At 36.3% G+C, this 25,239-nt stretch overlaps 1 protein-coding gene across 6 annotated transcripts in view; it reads left to right on the forward strand.

Annotated features, from left to right (window-relative positions):
- The first annotated feature begins 18,185 nt into the window (after positions 1-18,185).
- Positions 18,186-25,239, forward strand: part of Cdh12 (cadherin 12) — a 1,149,544-nt gene continuing 1,142,490 nt past the window's right edge. For 5 of the 6 annotated variants that reach the window (XM_011245344.3, XM_011245342.3, XM_011245345.3 and 2 more), the window contains exon 1: positions 18,186-18,674. The gene's annotated coding sequence lies outside the window, so the exon portion shown is untranslated. The remainder of the gene's footprint in view (positions 18,675-25,239) is intronic. The other variant, XM_030248459.1, reaches the window with a different exon arrangement.

Consider the following 25,239-nt stretch of genomic DNA (forward strand, 5'->3'; position numbering starts at 1 on the left):
AAGATCCACCTGGATTTCTTTCTAAAAGAAATACCAAGAAAAAGCTATATATATATATATATATATATATATATATATATATACACACATATATATATATATATGTATGTGTATATATATATATATATATATATATATATATATATATATATATATATTCTTTTTAACCTCTAAATTGCTCATGTCAAATACTATAATAGTAAATTTTTTTCAGTAGCCAGAAAGCTCAGGCTACCATGTTTATAGAGGAGCTGTGCAAATGAAAGGCAACACGGTGTTGCCTCATTAATTTTCTTAATTTGTTCCCTCAAAGAGATGGCTTATTTACAGGAAAAAGATGATGGCAAAATATTCATAGTGTGTGGAATTTGTCATTTTCTACTTCAATTGATTTTCCACTGAGGAGCTAGGAAAATTCATTTGAGAAAAAAAAAAGAGCTTTTTTATTTTTTCCCAACAATCTGTGCTTAGAAAATTGGATATCCATATGCAAAAAAGATTAACCTAGCACTATTCACATATATAAAATAGGGTGCATTCCTAAATATAACAGTGAGAACAATGAACTTTTATAGTTTAAAAAAGAAGTAGAAAAATCCTTGCGATCTCAGACTAAGCAAACATTACTAGATAGAGTTCCAAAAGAATAAACTAGAAGCCATATTAAATATTAACAGTAATTAAAATAAAATCTTGATATATCAAAAACCTTTCACAAGAGGGAAACTGTATGTATGTATGTATGTATGTATGTATGTATGTATGTATGTAATGTGTAATGTTGATTATCCTATTGATATATTCTATTATCAACAAAGAACCGAATATCTGGCCATGTCTGTGTAGAAAACTATTAAGTTCTTTGAGGTCAGAACACTTTGAATATGAGCATCACCACTCCATGGGTAGTGTCTATGGCTGCATAGTAAAGTGAACTCCAGGGGCAGAAATGGAGAAGAGACTGAGGGAAAGATGGTCCAGTGTTCTGCCCAACTTGAGACCCATCTCAAGGAGAGGTTCCAATGTCAGGCACTATTACTGATGCTATGGTGTGTTTACAGACAGGAACTTAGCATGGTTGTCAGCTGAGAGGCCCAAGAAGCAGTGGACTCAGACAGATGCAGATACTTCCACCCAACCATTGCACTTAAGTTGGGGACCCCTGTAGTTGAATTATGGAAAGGCTGGAGGAAGTTGAAGAGGAGGACAACCCCATAGGAAGACCAGCAATCTCAACTAACCTGGAACCCTGAGATCTTGCAGACACTGAGCTACCAACCAGGCAGCATACACCAGCTGATGTGAGGCCCCCAACACATATACAGCATAGGACTGACATGTCTGGGTTCAGGAGAAGAAGCATCTAACTCTGAAGAGACTTGAGGCCCCATAGAGTTGGTAGTCCTGGCTGCAGTGAGTGGGAGACGGGGCAAAGCGGGTGGGAGAGATGAAATGAGGAACTGTTGGAGGAGGGACCAAGAAATGGGCAACAACTGAACTGCAAAAATAAAGGTAGTATTGATAATAATTGATAATAATAATTATTATTATTAATAGTGGAGGTCAATTGGAAACTATCCTCAGTATTATTCCATTGTATTTTTCAGTATTTTTCTCTCTGCTTTGTGAATGCCTCAGACTACCCCATAACTTCTGCAACATAGTTGACTGTTTAACTATTAGAAAAAAATTGAGCCCTCTTTCTTTAAAATGCAATATATGTTGCATCAGCTCCAAATAAAATTAACTAGTATAAAGTCGAATAACGTGATTGTTAATCATATAGTTAAAAAAATAATAAAATATGAATTTAATATTAAAATAAAATTGCAAAGATGCTACAAAGAGCAACACATTCAAATAGATACTTTAGCTAATATGACATATAAGTGGCTAATACATGAAACATACTTAACAATGAAAGGCTTAAATAAGCATGATAGATACACAAATGTGGCTGGCTAACATCTACCTCAGGAAGAACAATAAACAACAGTAGGTTGTTACTTAAACATAGTACTTTATACTGACAAGGAAAGTATACTGGAGATGCATAAGTAGCATTATGTAGAACATAGACACACAATCAATGAATCAAGTTATCTAAACACATAGTGTCTAACAACATGTATCTCTAGTTAGGATTAGCACTAAACATCAAAGAATTGTTTACAGTTTAGAGAGTTTTTAAAAGGAAGATTTTACGAGGAGCACTCTCATACAGGCAAAGGGGAAGTGGGGAGGGCAGATGTGGGATGGGGGTGGTGGTGGAGGGATAACTGGAAAGTGGGATATCATTTGAGATCTAAACAAATGGAATGATTAATAAAAAACAGACAAACAAACAAGCCATGAAACCCAAAAAACCCTTATGAATATCATCTGTTAGTGGCAAAATCAGAACAAAATTAAGTATTTTGAAATATTCAACAAAAAACAAAAAACAAAAAAAGGAAGATTTTAGGATATACCTACCCAAATTACAAATGGCTTATATCCCAGAATCTAAAGCCGAGTTGTGGAAACTACCTTTGAATATCCCACTGTATTGCCTCCGGAATGGAGGTTGATACAGTGAGAACATAAACCATCCCCTGATGTTCTTGACCATTTGGGTATACTGCCCATTGTGAAGGTCATGAAACAAGCAGCCTCAAGAACCACCAACAAACATGCACACTTCTTCCTTTTATTAATCACTTTATTTGTTTACATTTCAAATGGTATCTCCCTTCCCTGTTACCATTCTACAACCTTCTAATCCCCTCTCCCTTCCCCTTCCCCTCTTCCTTTATGAGGGTGTGTCTTAGTCGGGGTTTCTATTCCTGCACAAACATCATGACCAAGAAGCAAGTTGGGGAGGAAAGGGTTTATTCAGCTTACAATTCCATACTGCTGTTTATCAACAAGGAAGTCAGGACAGGAACTCAAACAGGTCAGGAAGCAGGAGCTGATGTAGAGGCCATGGAGGGATATTCTTTACTGGCTTGCTTCCCCTGGCTTGCTCAGCCTGTTCTCTTATAGAACCAAGACTATCAGCCCAGAGATTGTCCCACCCACAAGGGGCCTTTCCCCCTTGATCATTAATTGAGAAAATGCCTTACAGTTGGATCTCATGGAGGCATTTCCTCAACTGAAGCTCCTTTTTCTGTGATAACTTCAGCTGTGTTAAGTTGACACAAAACTAGCCAGTACAGGGTGCTTCTTTACTCAATTACCCACTCCTGCTTTGCCACTCTAGCATTCACCTACACTGAGGCATCAAACCTCCACAGGATCAAGGGCCTCCCCTCTCATTGATGTCAGAAAAGGTCATCCTCTGTTACATATGTATCTGGAGCCTTGGATACCCCTATGTGTACTCTGTGGGTGGTGGTTTAGTCTCTGGGAGCTCTGGCTGGACTGGTTCCTTGTTATTGTTCTTTCTATGGGGTTGCAATCCCCTTCAGTTCCTTCAGTCCTACCATGGTCTCTTCCATTGGGGTTCCTGGGCTTAATCTAATGGTTTGCTGTGAGTGTCTCCATCTGTATTGGTCAGGTGTTGGTAGAACCTCAGAGAATAGGCATACCAGGCTTTTGTCAGCACATACTTATTCTTATCAACTGACGACTAATTCTGGTCTCGAGTCTCCTTTCACCATCCTAAGAAATGCCGAGGCAGTTCCATACAAGCACATTAAGACTCTGGACACCAATAATTGTGTAACTGACCAATCTAACTTCCTTTTGCCACACCAAAAAAATGTGGGTGGCTATTTTTTAACATCTTATAAAACAGAAGTTTTTATAAAAGTACATTTGTAATTCTTAGGCACAGGCACATTATCTTAGATCGTTGGTAGGTATTCTGTTTCTGTCACCAGACACGCCATAGTATGCTACAAAGGATGATAAAGGATGATATGGGTGACTTTGTTCACGTATAGCATTAAGAAAATGATGACCATCTGAGTTGCTAGCACAGCTACACTCTGTTTAGGCCCACAAAAAAAGATCTTGCCAGGAAGTATCCACTGGAAATTTATAAAGGCCTTCTCCCCATATCTCCATATATTAACACAAAGCATCTAATGAATTTGCCCAACATGAAGAAATTGCTCATCAGCTGGAGGAACAATACCATGAACTTTGTAGAGTAGGCCATCTGTATCCACTCCTATAACTACTATAGGTGAAAACAATACTAATGAATACCATCTGTATAAAATGCATTATGTAACCAAAACCCTTCAGACATATATAATTAATGTATTGTAGCCTAAAAGGCAACTATAAATATTAAACAAGGTAATGCTACCAGTACAAAATTAACATAAAGGTGCAGAAACAAACAACATAAGAAGATTCCTTTAGAAAAAATGGAAACTATTTACAAACTTACATCAAAGAAAAATACGTCAAAATTTTTCAAATAAGCCAACAAATAAGCAAACTAATGGACATAATATCTTTTCTATATGGAGACAATTCAACAGAATTAAATAATAAATGATACAACGTAGAAATTAGTCAAAGAGATTTAGGTCATAAAACTATACTGTATAAGTAAATATTTTTTTATAAAATGACTACATCAACAAAAAACTTCATCAAGCAGAGGGATAAATTCTGTCCTTGAAGACAGATATTGTGAAATAATCCAGCTGTCATGAAGGAAAAGCAAAACAAAATGTAACAGAACAAAGCAAAAAAAAAAAAAAAAATCATGAATTTAAGAAACATTAAGGTACCTAGTAAACCAATAATTTCAAATAGCAAAGAGCCTGTAATGAATCTCTTATGTTTTAGTGGGATATACCTATGCATGAATCAAAAATAAATAACATGAATATTATGAATGTGAGAATGAAAGAACATACTTTTGAAATTAATAAATCAAAAGGAAATTTAAAACAAATTATGTGGAGTTTATGTGGAGTTGTAACTCAGTGGTTGACAGCATATCTAACTTGCATGTGTCCCAAAATTAGATTCCTATAACCACAAATGAAATTTTGTACAGGAGGTAAAATATGATATATTTAGAATTAACAACAAATATTTAAGGTAAGTAAAATTAAATGCATTTTAAAAGTTAAGCAGTAGTTTTCATTCTAACTGGCAGGGAGACGAAAACAATAATGGGAGACAGCAGGAGGGGGCACCTGGTGGGAGAAGGGACAGTGAGGAGAAAAGGAAAACAGGATCAGGTATTGGGGGAGTGGGGAATAGGATTGAAGCCCTGAGGGCCAACTGAAAGAATGGAAACAGGCAACCTGGGGGTGGGGGGTAGGAGGTGGGGTGACCATCTGGAATGTACCAGAGACCTGGGAGGTGTGAGATTCTCAGTACCCAAAGTGAGGGGCCTTAGATGAATTGCCTAACAGTGGGGAGAGGGAACTTGTAGAGCTCACCTCCAGTAGAAAAAACAGGGCATCAAGTGGAGGGATGCAGTTACCAACCCACAGTCAAAAACTCTGACCCAAAATTGTCTAAAAGAACTTTAGGGACAAATATGGAGAAGAGACTGAGGGAAAGAAGGTCCAGTGCCAGGCCCAAATTGGGATCCAGCCCAAAGGCAGACCCCAAGGCCTGACACTATTACTGATGCTATGGTGTGCTTATGGACAGGACTCTAGCATGGCTGCCCTCCGAGAGGCACAAGCAGCGGAAGGGGTCAGATGCAGATACTTAAACCCAACAAATGGAAAGCGATGTTGGGCCTTATTTGGCCAGATACTGAGGCCTACTGAGGAAGCCTGAGCTTTTGATCGTGTTTAGACTTGTCTTGCTCACTTCAGTGCTGGAGTGACTCAGCAGGACTTGCTTAAGCCTGCCTTTGCCTAGCTACACTGATGTAGAATAACTTTATTGGCCCTGTCAGTCACCCAATACCCTTCTCTGCACCCAGTCATCTCACCTCACCAAAATTCCCCACCTACTTCCTCAACCCTATATAAACAAAAACTGATACAATAAAACCAGTTCCTGCTTTGACAGACTCCCAGCCAGGGTATTTTTGTTTTGGGCCCAGACACTCCAGGAGAGACTTGGCTGGGCTGGGTTCTCTCCTCTTGCCTGGACCTGCTGGCAGAGAGCCTGGGACCACTGTCTTGAATTAGGGAAAGGCTGGAAGAAGCTGAGCAGGAATGGGATGAGGAACTGTCAGTGGGTAGACCAGGAGGGAGATAATGACTGGACTTAAAAAATATTAAAGATAATAAAAAAATAGCAGATAGATATGCCTGATGAATTAACTTTAAGCCACATGTTCAAATGTCCTGCACTGGTAGTTTTAAAATGAAAGGGGTTGACTACACATATGGTTATATTTTCAGTGCTGTGTGAGGTGCAGACAGGAGGATTAGTGGAGTTTCCTTTCTGGAGTTCTAGTGTACACTAGGACACCAAAGAAAAGAAGAAGAAATTGGGATAATCTATTATTGTGTGTATGACTGAATATTGTTTGAATCACTTTGAAAAACAAATAGGAAGATTTTAACAAAAAATAATTGACAAGCCTACCTTGCAACCCCCTGACTTCTCTTTTAAAAAACATCTAAAATTAATTAAAAAATGAAATTAAACAAACAAACAAACAAACAAAAACCATGTCCTCTGAAATACTAAAACAGTTAAAACACACAAACACACATACAACATGATGTGATGAATGAGAAATATACTCAATAACCTCAGTAATTTCCGGCTTGGTTCCCAGCAGTTGCACATTTTTGAGTGATTTACTTAGTACAGCTTTGCTGGAGAAAACACATCACTGAGACTCAAAACTCACCATTTTGTTTGTTCTTTGTTCTTTCTCCTTTTAGTTCAAGGTGTCAGCTCTCAGCTGCATGTTCTAACTACCATGCCTGCCATTTTCTGTGACACTTACACACCGTGATAGAATCTCTTATTCTTTTGTAACCATACGCCAAATATGTGTAAAATGTGTATGTTTCCCTCATCATGGTGTTTCATCTTGGATAGACTTGGATAATGGAATAATATGCAAATATTCAAACCCAAGACATAATGGTGCAAAAATATGAGGTTTGCAGTTAGCTATTAGAAAAACCTTGTCAATGAAAGATCACAAATTTGAATATACATTTTATATTCAATGTCCACCAAACTAAGAGATAAATACAAAGACAAGGAGCTGCCTGGAATGAAGACTGTTGTTTATCTTTACTCTTCCAGACCATCCCTAGCACTGAAAGTTATCCCCACCTGCAGTCTCCCTTCCCTTTTGCCCACATCTCCTGTGTATCTCAAATATCATCCCCTCTCAACCTCCCTCTCACCCCACTCATTGCTGTATCTCATTGCCCATTTCCAGTACACAATCCTGCTAAACTACAGGTCATGCCAGCCAGAAATCAAGGTAGGCAGCCTTTGGATCTTCTCTCTTTATTCCTCCAGACACTGACCCCCAGTCTCATTCCCAACACTACAACAAAACACCAGCTGCACCCTTCCCTTACCCATGCCCACATTTCCTGTGAATCACACAGGTGATTGATTCCTTCTCAACCTCCCTCCCTTATATCTGCATCCCAAACTCAAATTCCACAAGAGTACTACTACACTAACTGGAAGTGAACAAGTAGGCTAAAGGCAGACTCATACCTCTTCTACTGCTCCTGAGATCCAATTCCCCTAGTCTTAGCCCTAGCTCTAACGCTGGAAACCTTTTGTAGTCTCTCTTTCCTCTATGATTTCATCTCCAGTGGATCACAGAGACCCTTTCTTTCAAACTTCTTTCCTCCAAAATTCTGAGTTACCTTGCATTCAACTCTAGCAGTCATTCCCTGTGAACACACCAGCTGAACGAGCAGGAAAACACGGAACACACAGCCAACATACTCCTTAAAAATCCCAGAGAAGAAGTAGAAACTAAGAAACAAGACAGCCACACACAAAAAGACAAATCCAGCAGCTAGCCATAAAATCATTCTAAACTCAGATTTTTAGATGCCACCATAAAAAACAACAACAGCAACAAAACCCACCACAATCAATAAATCCAGGGTAATATGAATTCAGTAGAGTCCAACTCTCTTAAGACATTAGAATCTGAATATTTCAACATACCTGAAGAACAATTAAAAGATCTTAAAACCAACCATATAAGGAGGAAACTGAATAGATTCTTTAATAAAATTCAGAAAAACAAAAACATAAATGAAAAAACTGGATATAAATCTGAAACAAAATCAAGAAAAAACAGAACAAGATGTAAAAAACAAAACTGCTGCATGGATTTAGGAAAGAATAAATGAAGAAAGTAAACACAGACTGAAAGAAGTCTAGAAATGAAAAATTGGAATTCAAACAGAAACTATAGCAGCAAGATTCACCAACAAAATAATAGAGGTGGAAGAGAGAATCTTAGGCATTGAAAATAGGATCTAAGAAATGCACAAATGATTCAAAGAAAACATAATCCCAAAAATCAATATACAGGACATTCATGAAACCTGGAGCACTATGAAATGACCAAACTTAAAGTTTAGATAGAGAATAAGGGGAGGAAACCAAATTCAAAAGTCCATAAAATGTCCTCAACAAATCAAAGAAAAATACATTTCCTAAGTTAAAGAAACAGATGCCTATAAAATATAAAAGAAACATATAGAACACCAAGTAGTTTAAATAAAAAATAAATTCCTTTCACTATATAATAATTAAAACATCAAATATACAAAGCAAAGAAAGAATATTAATAGTTGTAAGAGAAAAATAGCAAATAACAAATAGATGTAGACCTATTAGAATTTCACTGTATTTTTATTGGAGACTCTACAAGGCAAAAGGTCATAGAAAAATGTGCTGCACACTCTAATAGACTATGGATATTAGATAAGATTACTGTATCCATCCAAACTTTCATTACCATAGATGAAGAAATTAAGATATTCTATGACAAAGTCAAAATTACACAATGTACAGATCTAGCCCTATAGAAAGTTCTAGAAGGAAAATTCTAACACAAGGATATTAACTACCACATGAAAACACAGTGAACAAATACCAGAAATATTAAAAGAATTAAAACACACACCAGAGAGAGAGAGAGATAGAGCAAGAGAGGGGGGGGAGAAGGAGCGGGGGAGGGAGAGGGATACTCACTCATACCCACAACCACCAATAACAAGAAAGATAACAAAAGAACAGGACTTAACCATCAATGATAAGTGATATCTCTAAATATCAGTGGTTTCAATTTTCCAATAAAATGAGCCAGACCAATAGAATGGATGAGAAAATATGATCCATCTTTGTGCTTCTTACAAGAACACATCTCAATGTCAATGATAGGCAATAACTCCAGGAAAAGGGTAAGAAGAATACTAAGAAACAAGCTAGTAGAGCCATTTTAATATTAATCAAAATATATTTCACACCTAAACTACTCAAAAGAGGTAGGGAAGAATACTACAAATTGCCAAAGGGAAAATCCACCGAGAGAGAGTAAGTATAATTTGGAGGTCTTCATCAAACCTCTTCCCTCAGATCTCAGGGACTCCTGCAGAAGAGGAGGCAAAACAATTGTAAGCCAGAGGGAATGGAGGACACCAGGAGACCAAGGCCCTCTGAATCAACTAAGAAAAGAGGATATGAGCTAGCATCAACTGAAGCACCAAGCACAGAGCCTGTACTTGTTTACATTAGGTCCTCTACATATACATTGTAAATAGTGGTTCATTTCTATGTGTGATTCCTGAGTGTGAGAACAAGTAGGTATCTGACTCTTATACCTAGTGATGGCCCTTCTTCTCTTGTTGAATGACAAAGAGAGACTTAATCCGGAGGGGAGAGAAGGTGAGAAGTAATGAGCAGGAGTAAAGGAAATGGAAACTGTAATTCAAGACGTATTGTACATGAAAATAATATATTTTCAAAAACTGACAAAACGGAAAGTAAATGACAGAGCTGGGAGGGCAAGCATAGTTAGAATGTATTACATATATCTGTGAGCTTTTCAAAGAATAAATTAATAAAATCATTTGTATGTAAATTGTGAATTAACTGTTTATATCATACTGAGCTAATTATTTAAAATTGCATTTTCATTGTGGTTGAATGTTTATGGAAAAGTAATTTTTTAAAAACTCTTTGAATTAAATATTTATGATAGCCAAGCAATATGGTCTATAATTTAGAAACTAAAGGTCCCCCAATAATATCATGAAAGTAATTGTTTTATATTTTTCCCTATATGTAGCTCTCAAAGGGAGGAAGGTTAAATATGATAATTCACCATCTGGATTGGTATTAGTGGAATACTAGGATTTCTTTGGTCATTTTAAACATGAATGATAGTTGATGATAACACAGTTAATAAGAAATTAAAATGAGTAGGAGGGCTTGAGATAAATATCTTATTGTTTTGATTATAAAATGCAATATATTTTGATAATATTCATCCTCAATGCCTCATCTTAATCATATACATATCCCAGACAGTATGGCTTTAAACTTTTTTGGCCTCCATATATTATGTTTTTGGATTTCTGCAGTATATCAAGAAACACATTTTCTCCTTGTTGTAAAGTTAATTTCAACATGAACATTTATATATCATTGATTAATAATAAATAATAGTAATGTTCGTTTTCTTAATTAAATGTTCGTTTCTCTAAATTTTTATTATATTCAATATTTCTATAATTCTCTTTCTCTATAATACTTTATTTCTTCTTCCCTTTTTATCATCTTTCGGTACATTTACTGAATTACTTCTATCAGATTTTCACAATATTTGACAATCAGGTATTTCTTTAATTATGTACAGTTTATGGTTAATTAAAATGTTCTTGATTATCCTTATGATAAATACAATTTTAGCTGATCACTACATTTGATCTGTCAATTTGAGTTAAGCAACAGTAACAAAATCCAGAAGTCTGAAAATTGTCATTTTGCAAAATATTGATTCCCAGTATACCTTAAGAGTATTCTATAATTATCTTTTTAATTTATTACAAATGGAATAAGTGTTTCTTGGCCACTTATCAGACACTATGCCTATTTTTCCATGTCCTTGACAGGTATGCTAAATTTGAATGGCTATGTATCATTTAGAGCCCAAAGATATCTCAAACATTAGTAATCTGTATATTGTCATGCTAAAGTAAAAGCCAAGTATGTTAACTGTCAGACTGAATGGGAAGTGCTACAACAGATATCCTTGAATTTCATTGTTTCTCTCCTTTACATCACTCTTTTGAACTATTTTATGGAGAAGAAATATTACCCACTTTTTCCTATTTCAGGATTTTATTATTTTCAAATATAGCCTTGTGAGTTTAGCTTAGAACTTCTGATATAATGCTGACTGCATAGTAATCTCTAAAAATGGAGATGTGGAGATGACCTTTACGTCCCCACTGCATATTATATATATATATATATATATATATATATATATATATATATATATATATATATATATATATATCCTTGTTCAAGATTAGCAGTGTGGAGGCCATGAGCCTGGGGCCATTTTAGAGTTGATTATTCTTTTTTCCACTCATGGTTATGCTGAATTGCCAAAGCCAAGAATGGCATAAATGGTTAAAATCACAAATTATTCAGGTTTCTCAGCACTCTTTGCCTCTTCAATAAACACATTTGATCTCAAACACCAATGTCAGAGAGGGGGAAAAACAGATGCTGTTGAAAATCTTCTCAGCTCCTTTCAGCGTTTGCTCCTTAAACATACTGTTGGAAAAGCATTATTTTTTTCCATTCTGATTGTTCATTTCAGTTACATGGAGGTGACACAAAACAATAAAAATGACAATGAATATATATGTATTTACTTAGATATCTTTCTAATGTACAGAGTGTTTGAAGCACGTTCCATAAAATATTTATATGTACATGATATATACAATATTTGAAACATGGTTCTATTGCTGTATCATGTAATTTACTAAAAAGAAATTCTCATATGGAGATCAGGAACAAAAGATGCTGTAACAGGTATAATATGTGGTCTCACATACACAGCAACAGGGGATGGCTCTGAAAGCCTTGCTGGGATTCACAATGAATTATCAGTTGATTCAGTTATCATTTAATATTTTATCTTCATGTTTATTTATAACATTAGTGACTATAAAATTTTCTATATAGAGTGTGCACATTTTGGGGGTGCATAGGTTTAGATTTCAATAGATTTGTGATTTTTCTCTGTAAGTGTCGAAGTATGCTATTATCTATATGGACTGTACCCATTCCTTACTAAACTATGCTTTCTTAGTATTTCCTCATATTCACTATAGTGATATTTCTATAGCTTTATTATTGATAGACACATATGTAGTCTTTGATAGTTTATTCCTTTCATGTGTAGCCAAATAAAATGGGCCATTAATTTTCTATTAACAATCTGAACACATTAGTGAAACAGGTTCCATACCTACTTCTCACAACCTTGCTGAATCAGAAAGTTACTTTTTTTGTAAAAACATATTGAATTATATACTCTTCTAATTTGTTTATATAATGAGTTTATTTTGAATTCCTTGCAGAGATGATCTTAAAAATTTTGGAAGAAATGATACTTTAAAATGAAATATGCATATGGTTATTCTGAAACTTATACGTGTTCTTTGTTTCTAGAAAACAAAGATCTTTTCTTTAGCCATAGATAATACATTATATATTTCCTATAATTTTACATATTAACCATTTGCTCTTGTCATCAACAAGCAAATTAAGCAGATGTACTAGCCTAACTATCAAATTCTGAATAGAATGATTTGATATAAAATTTATGAGTAAATGAAGTATACACTTGCTTATTTTGGTGACACCTGTCATTGAACACTAAGTTACATGCATGTGAAGCAAGCGCTACACCACTATGCTACAACTTTAGCCCAGAATTCTTCCATGGATTTTTCATATGTAATTAATATCATGAACTGTAAACTGCTATGCTTAAATATCGTTGCATAGATATTGCAATACAGGAATATTAGTGACAATCACAGTGAAAAAAATCAGTGTGGGAGTTTGGCTGCCGTGATTTGAATTTTGATTTCGGGGTTTTATAATATGTATAGAACCACTATATATGTTTATTAGTTCACATCGACTTTGTCCATTTGAATCAAAGAAGATAATAGTATCACCTTCATACAAGATGTATTAGTGATATGAATGACACTAATTATAAAAGATAATAAGGATTTAATAAATACCCATAATTTAGTTTTAGTTTTAAGCATAATGGTGTTTTATTAGTGGCTATAGTGATTACTGTGTCCAAAGTAACTTGAGAAAGTGTCTTAGTCAGAGTTTAAATTCCTGCACAAACATCATGACCAAGAAGCAGTTGGGGAGGAAAGGGTTTATTCAGCTTACACTTCCACACTGCTGTTCATCACCAAGGAACTCAGGACTGGAACTCAAGCAGGTCAGGAAGCAGGAGCTGATGCAGGGGCCATGGAGGGATGTTCTTTATTGGCTTGCCTCCCTTGGCTTGCTCAGCCTGCTCTCTTATAGAACCCAAGACTGCCAGCCCAGGAATGGTTCCACCCACAAGGGGCCTGTCCCTCTTGATCACTAACTGAGAAAATGCCCTACAGCTGGATCTCATGGAGGCATTTCCCCAACTGAAGCTACTTTCTCTGTGATAGCTCCAGCCTGTGTCAAGTTGACACAAAACTAGTCAGTACAGAAAGAATGGGTTTGGTTTATGGTTTGGGAGTATAGTCAGTCCAACAGAGCAGGCATGGAGCAGAGCCACACCTGCAGTCAGTACGTAGAGATGCCTGCAAATGCTCTGCTTATTTTTTTCATTTTATTCAGACCAGACCTCATGGAATGGTAACAACCACATGCTGAGTAGGTGTAGTAGTTTTAATAAAAGTGTGGACACTTTGCCCCTTCTTAGAATTGGGAACAAAACACCCAAGGAAAGAGTTACAGAGACAAAGTTTGGAGCTGAGACAAAAGGATGGACCATCTAGAGACTGCCATATCCGGGGATCCATTCTATAATCAGCCTCCAAACGCTGACACCATTGCATATGTCAGCAAGATTTTGCTGAAAGGACCGTGATATAGCTGTCTCTTGTGAGGCTATGCCAGGGCCTGGCAAACACAGAACTGGATGCTCATAGTCAGCTATTGGATGGATCACAGGGCCCCCAATGGAGGAGCTAGAGAAAGTACCCAGGGAGCTAAAGGGATCTGCAACCCTATAGGTGGAACAACAATATGAACTAACCAGTACCCCCCGGAGCTCGTGACTCTAGCTGCATATGTATCAGAAGATGGCCTAGTTGGCCATCAGTGGAAAGAGAGGCCCATTGGTCTTGCAAACTTTATATGCCTCAGTACAGGGGAACGCCAGGGCCAAGAAGTGGAAGTGGGTGGGTAGGGGAGTAGGGGGGAGGGTATGGGGGACTTTTGGGATAGCAATGGAAATGGAAATGAAGAAAATACCTAATAAAAATAATAATAATTAAAAAAAAGAAAAGTGACTAATACAATACATTTGTACTATTCTCTTAAACTTATCATTGAACACATATATAGACTTCCAAAATTTGTCCCTTAGGTATTTATATATATAGATAGATAGATTTTAAGTTAACAGTGAAGGTTAGTCCACCTTTGTCTGGGAAGGTAGCTCATCAGGCAAGATGCTTGCAATTGAAGTCAGAGGACCTGAGTTTGAAAGCCCAGGACACACATAGGTTAGGGTAGATTTGGCAGTCTGACTGTTGTTAATCAAACATATGGAGGAGACAAATTATCTTGGTCAGAGTCACCAAAGTAACCAAAAATATTACTTCTGGGATCCAAGAAAGACTATGCTGCAATATATAAAGTAGAGAACAATCAAGCATGAAAAATAAAATCAGGTTTGGGCTTCAAAAAACTAGCGCAGGAATGTCTATATGCACTATCACATCTGTGCTCACAAAGATGTGACCAGGAACACAAGCAAACATGCATAAGCACACAAAAAGTAATCCTCACTTGGTTATGTGGTGAAAAAGACCAATGCCTATTCTCTATGTACTCTGAAATCCGGTTGTGTTCTATTTTTGGTATTATCAGCACAACTTCCAAGTCTAATTGGGTATCTTACCCAACTAGAATACCCAAAATTTCAACATGATAGGTTTTCTAATCTTTGTTATTGAGATAAATATTATCCAGATATAAAAGATGACCATTTACATAGGCAAATTTTCTCTTGTTTTTAGAAGGATATTTTAATCTCTGATCTCCATGGTGCCTGCCTAGTAGAATGAAATACATGACCTAATTATTCCCTTTTGCCAGTGCCAAATCTCTGTAATGAACACTGCTCAACTTTGCATCTTGTTGCCAGTATCCCTTTGTATTTAAGTGAGTGGTGTGTGTATATGTTATCACACCCCCCCACACACACACATACACACACACACACACACACAGAGAGAGAGAGAGAGAGAGAGAGAGAGAGAGAGAGAGAGAGAGAGAGAGAGAGAGATAGAGATAGAGAGAGAGAGAAACAGAGGCATCTGGAGAGAGGTATCATATCTCTGAGCAAAGATGATGCCAATATGGATGGGGAAAGTTCACTTTTCAATTCATGTCACTTCCTACAGCAGCACTTGTCTTGCCTGGTTTTATTACCTAAGGAGAAAAGTTGGCATGAACAATCAGAATGTGAGTCTTTCTTTTATTCTCTTTGGAATAGAGCACACACACAAGTGCAAAGTTCTACAATTTAAAACACATAGCATTGATTCTTACCCCCAGCACACTGAGCCATGAAGAAGAAAACCTTTCAATGTTTTCCATGCATTGTATGCTTGCATTTGGTTTTCTCTGCCTTATAGCGCTTCAATTAAAAAATAAACAAATACCTAACATACCTAATGGCATAATGAAGACAAACAATAATCCCTAGATAAACAGACAACCTTGCTAGTAATCTCATTTTTGTGATTTTAAGACTAGAATAGATTTGGTGGACTTTTCTTTTTAATAGTTGTTGGTCTTCCCCACGGTTCCCTGTACACAGCGATGCTGTGTTATACCGGTCATATAGACTAATGTTTTAGCAGCTTGTCGGTGCTTTTCTTTACCAAGATGATATACACAGACCTGAGGATAGTCTCTCCCAAATTGAAGTTACTGCTGCTTGAACTAGAATCCTATGTTTGGAGTGAGCTCCTTATCTCCTTCCACTTTGAGATTAGAAATGAGGCATTAGCCAGGATCTGTACTGTAGGAAAGGATTGGTGTGGGAACTCTGCAATGGGCCATGTGCAAGTATATAGTAGTTGAAAGAGGAACTACTACAAATATCTTTACAAGATTTGTGAAAACCTGGGTCCAAACTGTGCATGTTAGTAATGCCCATAACACCTGACAGACTGGTAATTGTAATAATTTTTGCAAGTTGAACAAATTAAAGTCGCCGTCTCATTGCATGGAAACCGTAAGGACTTGATCCATTTTATACAGTGTTTATTTTTTAATTTCTTACAGCCCAGTGATGACCTTTCCCTTGTTTACAATTATTTTTGGCTCTTCCTTGGAAAAATATTTACATATGACATAATTTTAATAATAAAATTTATTTTATAAACACTCTTCTATAGCTTTTTGTTATTAAAGAATTAATCCCTACTGAGCTATACTTATCTGATATATATATATATATATATATATATATCATATCATTTCTTCCACAAACAAATTTATATTATTTAACTCTTTTGCTACAATACATTTTCTCACTTTTGTTTGTATTAATTTCAATTTTTTTATTTGGTAGTAAACAGAATCTTGCATAACCCTCTAATTTCCATGGTGTAAATTCTTTTTATCTACCTTTCCATGCTACATCTAATTTTCTGTCAGGTAATACTCCAGTGCTCTCTATTCTACACCACAGGCTGGAGCGTAATTTGGAATGAATTTGTTCTGTGTAGAGATGAGGATGGTCATTCCCATTCTAAACTGGCAGCAATTGAGATACCCAGATTGGAAACAATGTTTCTACATACACACTTGGCAAGACACTGTCCTGTGTAAATTCTTACTGGCTACATGAGTGAGTTACAATAAAGTCAAGATTAAGTTTTTTATAGAGACTCAGTCAACAGAGCTGTAAATATTACATTTCTCCATGCTTCCTTCACATGATGGACAGGTAACGAAATTGTTTTGTTTGTAATGACTCCCCAAGCTATTGTAACTTGTCACAATATACAAAGCTTGGCTACACCAAATGCATCAACTTATTTGTATTACTTCAGTGGAACAAAAGATTTCTGAAAGACACACATTAATTTTACTCTCATTCAATGGTGACATTGAAAAGACATCATTATTTGTGCCAGTTGTTTGAGTTCTTGTTTTTAAACGGTACAGAGACTGTGTACTTGACATTCTTACTGACTTGTATTAAATTACTATCTCAAAATTACTGAATTCTTGGTATATAAGTGACAAAATTGCCATTTCTTGCAGAGAACTCAATTTTTTAATCAAAATTTTATTATTATATTGTCTATTAAGATATAAAATAAAGTATTAAATAGTGAAAACCAGAGAAAGATTGTTGTCACTGAGGTATCCATTGTGATTTGGATAATTTCAATGACTTAGTCTTATTTATTCAACAGCTGTTTTTCCTTGTTACAATATCCTATTGCCACTGAGCAGTATCATAAAATGTCAGTAATAACTAATAAACTTTTATTACAAAAACATGCAAATTTTAAAAATCTAAAAGTAAACACGAACAATTAAAAGAACTCATAATGCAGCCTGAGCAATTTCGACCACCTCAGAGTGTATGCTTGAATTGGTACAGAAACATGTACCTGGGGGGCAAGGAAATCCTTGACTATTAAGTATCACCAATAATTGCCTGATAGTCACTTAACCTGTAAAGATCGAGACAACTCGAATGTATACTGAGTTTATTGTTTTGTTCCACAAAACAAAAGATTCAAACTCCTGGGAAGAGCAAGGACCGAATCATTCCCCCGATTTGCCTCACAGAAGCATCCATTTTCAAAACACAGCATCAGGTCTAAAACCAGGTGCTAAGACTTTCTCATCTTCTAAATGTCCCGTTCTGCCTAGCTAGTCCAATGAGTCTTCCTAGAGAGGTTCAGCTTCTCCATTCATTCAAAGCACTCTACAATGATCGGTAGGGGGGAGAAAAGGACAAATAAGATGCATTTCAAATATAGGATTCAATTACTTTCCACAACTCAGAGACGTGTCAAAGGCACGCTGTGTTTTGTTTTGAGGGCGGGGAGATGACAGGGAAGGAATCCTGAGCCCTCATTGGCTCGTGACTAGCCACTGCAGCTGAGCCTCCCCAACACCCCCAACCCCCTCCATCCTGAGAGCATTATTGATCTGAAGGGTAAATGTGGAGGGAGCCACAGAGAGGGTCCAAGCGTTTCTGAGAAGAGAGGCTGCCTCTTCCAGGAACAAAGTGGTGTCTGCTGCCTGCCTGGCTTGGGAACCTTCTATGAATTAAAGGGGACAAAATGAGCGGTCGTGGTTCGCTACAGTGATTGAGAAGAGGAAAGAGACTGAGAGGCAGAGGGAGAAGTCGCACCTTGGAGCAAGGCTGTGTTGTTGCATCCTGCTGCTGCCCTTTCTAGGTTGCTGTTCCTGCAGCTGCGTTTGCTCTCACCCATCAGGTAAGGCTCTTTTTCTAACTAAGATTGGATTTGTGTGTGTGTGTGTGTGTGTGGTCGCTTCAGGGAACACGCACAGAGACGCATGCATGATTAATAAAGTGATGCCGGGCTAGGCAAAGCTGGAGAAAGCTGTTCACCGACCCGGCATCTGAATCTGAAGCTTGTGAAAGATTTGGCTTTAGGAAACTTCAGCAAGTTCTAAACAAGTCTGTAGTCTCTACAGCTGTGAGGCTGCCTAGAGAGAGAGGGACCCGTTCGCTCCTACTGCACCTCAGCTAGGCTAAAGGAGCAAATGAAAATTAATGGATAAGCCATAAAGAGATGTTCAACTGGTTATTTTGTAAGAGCTCTCAGTGTGGTTAAACGCAACACAACCCTTTAGTTTCAAAATGTCACCTCCCTTCACTACTTGCTTAACAGAGAGAAATTTTGAAACATTCTTATTTAAATTACAAGTGCGAAACGATTTAATATTGCATTACCTGGGTGTATTGGCATCTTGCGTTTTCTACCACAAAACTCACTTGGACAATTACCACACAAGCTCAGGGTCATATATTATGATCTGGAAAATTTTTCAAAGCAATCAATTATTTGATGTAAGTAGAAAAATGTAAGGATTATATGGGACAGAGAACATAGAAGCTAAAGGTTCTTTCAAGACAAGTATTCATATTTTTATAAATATTGTGCTTACCAGGATTGGTTCTTGCACTCCTCTTATATTGAGAATATGGTGGCTTCAGTACTGTTGTACTTTAGGGTCTGTGATGCCTCTTACGGATACATTTTTCCGTTCTCTCTCTAGAGGCAACTGACATACTTTTGGCCGATTCTGTAACCATTTCTTAATTTCCAGATTCTCATCTAGTATTTTAAAGCTCATTCACACAGTTCTCAGCAAGGAAATCAGTTTATATACTTTGGAAAATGTCCATGAAGTATTCTCAGAATATATATGCTCAGTTTACATTATTCTAGAAATGACAAAATAGTGGAAAATCTAAACAAACATCTGACCTTTTTATTTTATTTTTTATTTTTTTCAGTACACTTGATAAGATGTGAAATTTACAAAATAGTACTTAAGTACTAGGCATTTACTGACACCGAATCTCATTGTTTCCTTGCATTAAATTTTGCCACATTAAACTATGCAGTTTAAAATATCATTTTAACTTTTTTGACAGTGTTGCTTGTTGAAAGGAATAGATGCAGGCTGTGAATATCCCCCTTCCTTCACATAATGTGCCTTCGGAATTGAAAGGCAGCTGAGTATTCTTTACTAGCTGTAAGCAGTTGATTGACACATTGTTTTGGAAGACTCCAGTGCAGAGCCATAAGCCAAGTGGGAACTTACATTTAACTAACTGCCATAATCTGCTTACTCAGCAACAACACGAGAGGGGCTCCTCAACCTGCTAAAAAAAAACTCTCAAAATAAAAAGATTCGTTAATAACATGAAATACCACTTAAGAATATAGGATCGTGTTCTTCATCAACTATACTACTTCAAAATCTAACTTCAAACGTTAACCTGCAACTAAGCTTCTTAGTCACAGAAAGGGGAACATTTTTGCTATGTCTACTGTGCTCCCCTAACACTCAATCGCTGTATACTTCACTTCCACTGCCTTGTGCTGTTTTGTAAGCTGTCGGGAGAGTTTTAAGCCAAGTGATTTTCTGACTAGAGCTCTCTTCTTCCACTGATCTGTTTAGAGATGGGATTGTTTCAGATAATACCCACCAAAAAAAAAAAAATACAGAGCTCAATTAGCAGCAGAGATTGTCATTTGTTCTCTGTGTTAAGATTTTTGTGGTAGCAAAAAATAAAACTTAGCCTATTGGAAAAAATCCCAAATAATGCTTGATTTGACATACTTACCCCTGGATTTGAGGGCACCATTCTTTTCTACTTACGTCAAGCAATTTTATATTTGGGACTGTGGCAGGTTTTATTTCATGGAATAATTTGTCATATAGGCTGAAAAACAACCAATCTTATGGTTTCATGCTTGTTAGTATGTAAGTCATTCTTGTTTCTTAAAATGCACTGTGATGACACCTAATTATTCCTGCTAATGAATTAAACCTGCAGATATTCTGTTTATACTGTGTTTATGTGCAATTTGAAGTATCAATTTCCTCACCTATACCTAGATGTCATGCTATTAAATCTAAGTGTGTGTTAGAGAGATGCAGGACGATGCTTGTTTGCCATGTTTTCTTATAAAAATTCTAAATCTAAACCCTTGAATAATAAAATGACCTATTAGTACACCCTGTTACAAATATACTTACACTTCCAAAGGCAAGCATTGCTACACCTGTCTAATGCTAAGTAAGGTAGTATTGTGTCTGTTGTTGAGTAAATTACTGCTTTGTTTATGTGATTATAGCCTATATTATCAGTACCAATCAATAGACAGCATTAAATAGATATAGTGGTACCAATCCTATCTATATTAAAGCATAAGTAGAAGCAGTTCATCCATTCTGCTTTAAAATATTGGCTCTTGCTTTTATGATGAATAAAATTATTATTGGAAAATGAATTATTTCATTACACAAGGGTTAAAGTTTAAGGAATTAACTTGGGCTTTCTTATTCCTTATTGATGACAAGTGGTAAGTATTTTAAAGGGTAGCAACTGTTAAAAATCACTTTTGAGTTTTAGGCAAATGTCTTTTTCCTAAATTGCTATGCAGAAGGGTTGTTACACCGCAACCACACTATTAAAGGGAAATGTGTGTGTGATTGTGATACCGCCTCTGTATAGCATGATCATGATTCCTTAAAGTTACAGTAGCATATCACAAGCAATATGGAATAAATAACATTTAGTCTTAGGACAAGTGAAAGATGTGCCCAAAGAAAAATTGAATAAAAATGAATTCTACATGATGTAATTCTCCTTTTATGATATTCTTGACACACGTTCTCAAAACTCAATTATACATTGATTATGTTTTATCATGAACTTTGACAATCATACCCTAACCATATCAAAACCAGAGCAAGGACACACTATGCTATACATTCAGTTTTATTACAGTTTTCATTGCATTAACATATTAGAGTTTACAATATGGGATAAATTAAATCTTTGCTATGCACCAGTTATTTTCTTTCCACTGATTTTCAGGTGTAACCTTTATTCTATAAATAGCTACATGACTCTTTTATAAAGTAGTTCACATTACCAAGAATAAATAGATACCTATATATTCACCATATACAGAAAATTATGTTACCATATATAGACACCATATATGGAAAATTATGTTTAAAAAGAATACATTTCATGCACATATGTCTAGAACTATAGTGAAAAGCTGAGGCTTAAGAGTGAGCACAGATACTCATAGAAAAGGGGAGGGCTTACACACCATTCTCTAACTGATATGCTCAGATGTCAAAAGGGGGCATACACTTTTCCTCAGAGTTGATGATGTCAGTAGCCAGTGTTAGAAGGACTCACCTGTGAAGTATGGGGCTAGTTTTAGACATGCTTGATAACATCTTCAATTTGTGATGTAATTAAAGGTTCCAATGTTTTGATAATTATTATTAAATAACAAAAAAGTTCTTCTATGTATAAACATGAGAATTCTGATTCCTTTATAGCCTGATGACATCCTAAATGCTGGGCTAAGATTTAAAACAATGTTGTAAAATTACTTTCTGGGCATTTGGGAGCAAAATGTTTTACTTCTTGATTGTAGGCTTCTTGTACTACTTAATGTAGAACACTACTAGTATTTCATTGGCCATATTCATTAGTGGACGTGTCCTCTGACTTTAAACTTTAACTGCAGAAGCCTGGGTTACAGGTAACAACAAGGCCCACTCCATTAGATGATGAAACATGTTGTCAGGATTTGTTACTTGTTAGAGTTAATTATCATGATGAAGATGAAACTGCCTTTAGGCTACTTACAAAGATAATTATCTGGGCCACTGACATGGCGTGATGCCTACAGGCACTTGTCATCAAACCTGATGACCTGGATTTAATCCCAAGGACTTCCATCATGGAAAGACAGGACCAACTCTTAAAAGTTGTCTGCAGATATACAAAATGCCTTGGGTGTAATACACACACACACACACACACACACACACACACACACACACATGTGCGCGCACACACACACTGGCATGCATACACACACTCATGCATGTTCATGCATGCACAAACAAACCACTCCCTCCCACACACTGGCATGCATACACACACTCATGCATGTTCATGTATGCACAAACAAACCCCTCGCCTCCCCCCACAATTACAAGTAAAAATAAAATGTATTTTAAAAGAAGAGTCAGAGAATGTGGAAACAAATTATTACTTTGATGGATATTTGGACAAATGAAGAGATAAAATATAATCTTTTTTTCTTAGTTTTTTAAAAATATTTTTATTATTACGTATTTTCCTCAATTACATTTAGAATGCTATCCCAAAAGTCCCCCATGGCCCCCCCCCACCACCACTTCCCTACCCACCCATTCCCATTTTTTGGCCCTGGCATTGCCCTGTACTGGGGCATATAAAGTTTAAAACACAAGAGTAGCAGATGTGAATGAGAGCACCGGGTCTAAACACAGAGTAAAATTCACGATGTATAGATGTCAGATGGAGTGGCATCACTGCGCTAATACTTAACAATCAAATACTGAATTTGGTCTGTTATTGCAGAACTTATTCAATGATATCTTCTTCCTGGATGGGATGGAAATTATGAAAATATACATTAGTTTGCCAAATGTTGTAAACAAATGGAAATTTAATGTCAGAATATAAATTAATATTATTACTCTATGATGCAAATTTATAGCAGAAAATAAAAATAAAATTCTTTACTTAGTTGTTACTTGTACTTAACTTCTGAAGAAACCTTTAGGAGAGACTTCTAAAACAATGAAAATGTAATCACAGGCACTCCTTTTTTTATTAGATATTTTCTTTATTTACATTTCAAATATTATCTCCTTTCCTGATTTCCCTTCTAAAAACCACCTATCCCCTCCTCCTCCCCCTGCTCACCAACCCACCCACTCCTGCTTCCTGGCCCAAGCATTCCCCTACACTGGGGCATAGAACCTTCACAGAACCAAGGGCCTCTCCTCTCATCGATGTCCCACAAGGAATTCTCTGCTACATTTGGAGCTGGAGCCATGGGTTCCCTCCATATGTACTACTTGGTTGGTGGTTTAGTCCCTGGGAGTGCAGGGCTATGGATTGGTTGATACAGGCACTTCTAATGGCATGAAAACCAATCAGAGATCTTGCATTCATTGGTGGTCCCATAGAGTATAATAGAGAACCAAATTCACTGGTGTCCAGAAATATAGATTTGTAGCTACCATAGGTTTATACTAGTTTGTGGTATTGCTGTTTTAAAAATAATCATATATTTCTAGAAATATAAAATAATTATTTTGGTGCATAATATTGTATATTGATACATATTTGTTACTGGACTTTGCTTTTAACTTCTAATTTATAGCATAATTGTTTTACTTAAACAGTGTTTATATTGAAGTCTATGTTGTTGTATCCTGGCAGCAACTGCCTGTATTTTATGTTTCTTGCCTTTTGTGAGTCCCTCAAAAGGACCATGCACTGCTGACTTGACGTACACTATCTAGTTTTTTCTAAGTATATTTTACAAGTTTTGCACAACAGTGATATTCCCTAAAGGTTTATTTCTCAGAATGCATCTTTGTCCTTAAGCATGTCTGTATATCTACAATGAAATATTCTTCTGGGGCTTTGTGAATCAATATTTCCATGAAGTTTTGCCATTTCTGCAAGGGATGTGATTGCTCGCAGATTTTAAAGTAAGATTTAACTCCATTCCCTCTCTTCCTTAATTACAGGCAGTGGGACATGAGGTAAAGAGTGAAGCATAAGCTTTTGGCAGGGCTGGGATATATGTTAGTTAAGCGAGACTGAGAAGGCTGAGATAAAATTCTGTAATCAGCCATAGCTTCACAGGAAGAAATTTTAGTTTTCATAATACTTTTTCAGCATATGTGTTATGCTGTCTATGAAAGGAAGACATTCACTGCCAGGTAGATCCTGATAGAATGAATCTTCATCTTGTAGTCATGTGATTGAGCATGGCTATGGGAATACTGAATTTAATAGGGTAAAAGCTTAACAGGAATTATAGGATGTTTGTTCTCTAATACATTCAATAGTCTATATTGTCATTTAAAAAGTACTTTGCATTCCTACATTTCTTAATAAGAACAATGAGTAAAATAAGATTATTCTTGTGGTATATATGATATTTGGCCTGCTTCAGGCTGCAGGTTACTCACTCCAATAGCAGAAACACTGCTGAGCAGGCAAAGGTTACATTTGAAAACAAATATTAAGGCCAGGTACCTCAAAGCATGGGATGGAAAAACAGACATGCTGGCATGCCTAAAGGATTTTGGTTGATTTTTGTTATAAATTATAAGGAATAAAATTTAGAAGCACCAAAATGAAAAACTATACAGTCATAACACTTGAAATATTTATTTATTTATTTATTTATTTATGTATTT

This window comes from Mus musculus, chromosome 15, assembly GCF_000001635.26.
Source record: "Mus musculus strain C57BL/6J chromosome 15, GRCm38.p6 C57BL/6J".
Classification (NCBI taxonomy): Eukaryota; Metazoa; Chordata; class Mammalia; order Rodentia; family Muridae; genus Mus; species Mus musculus.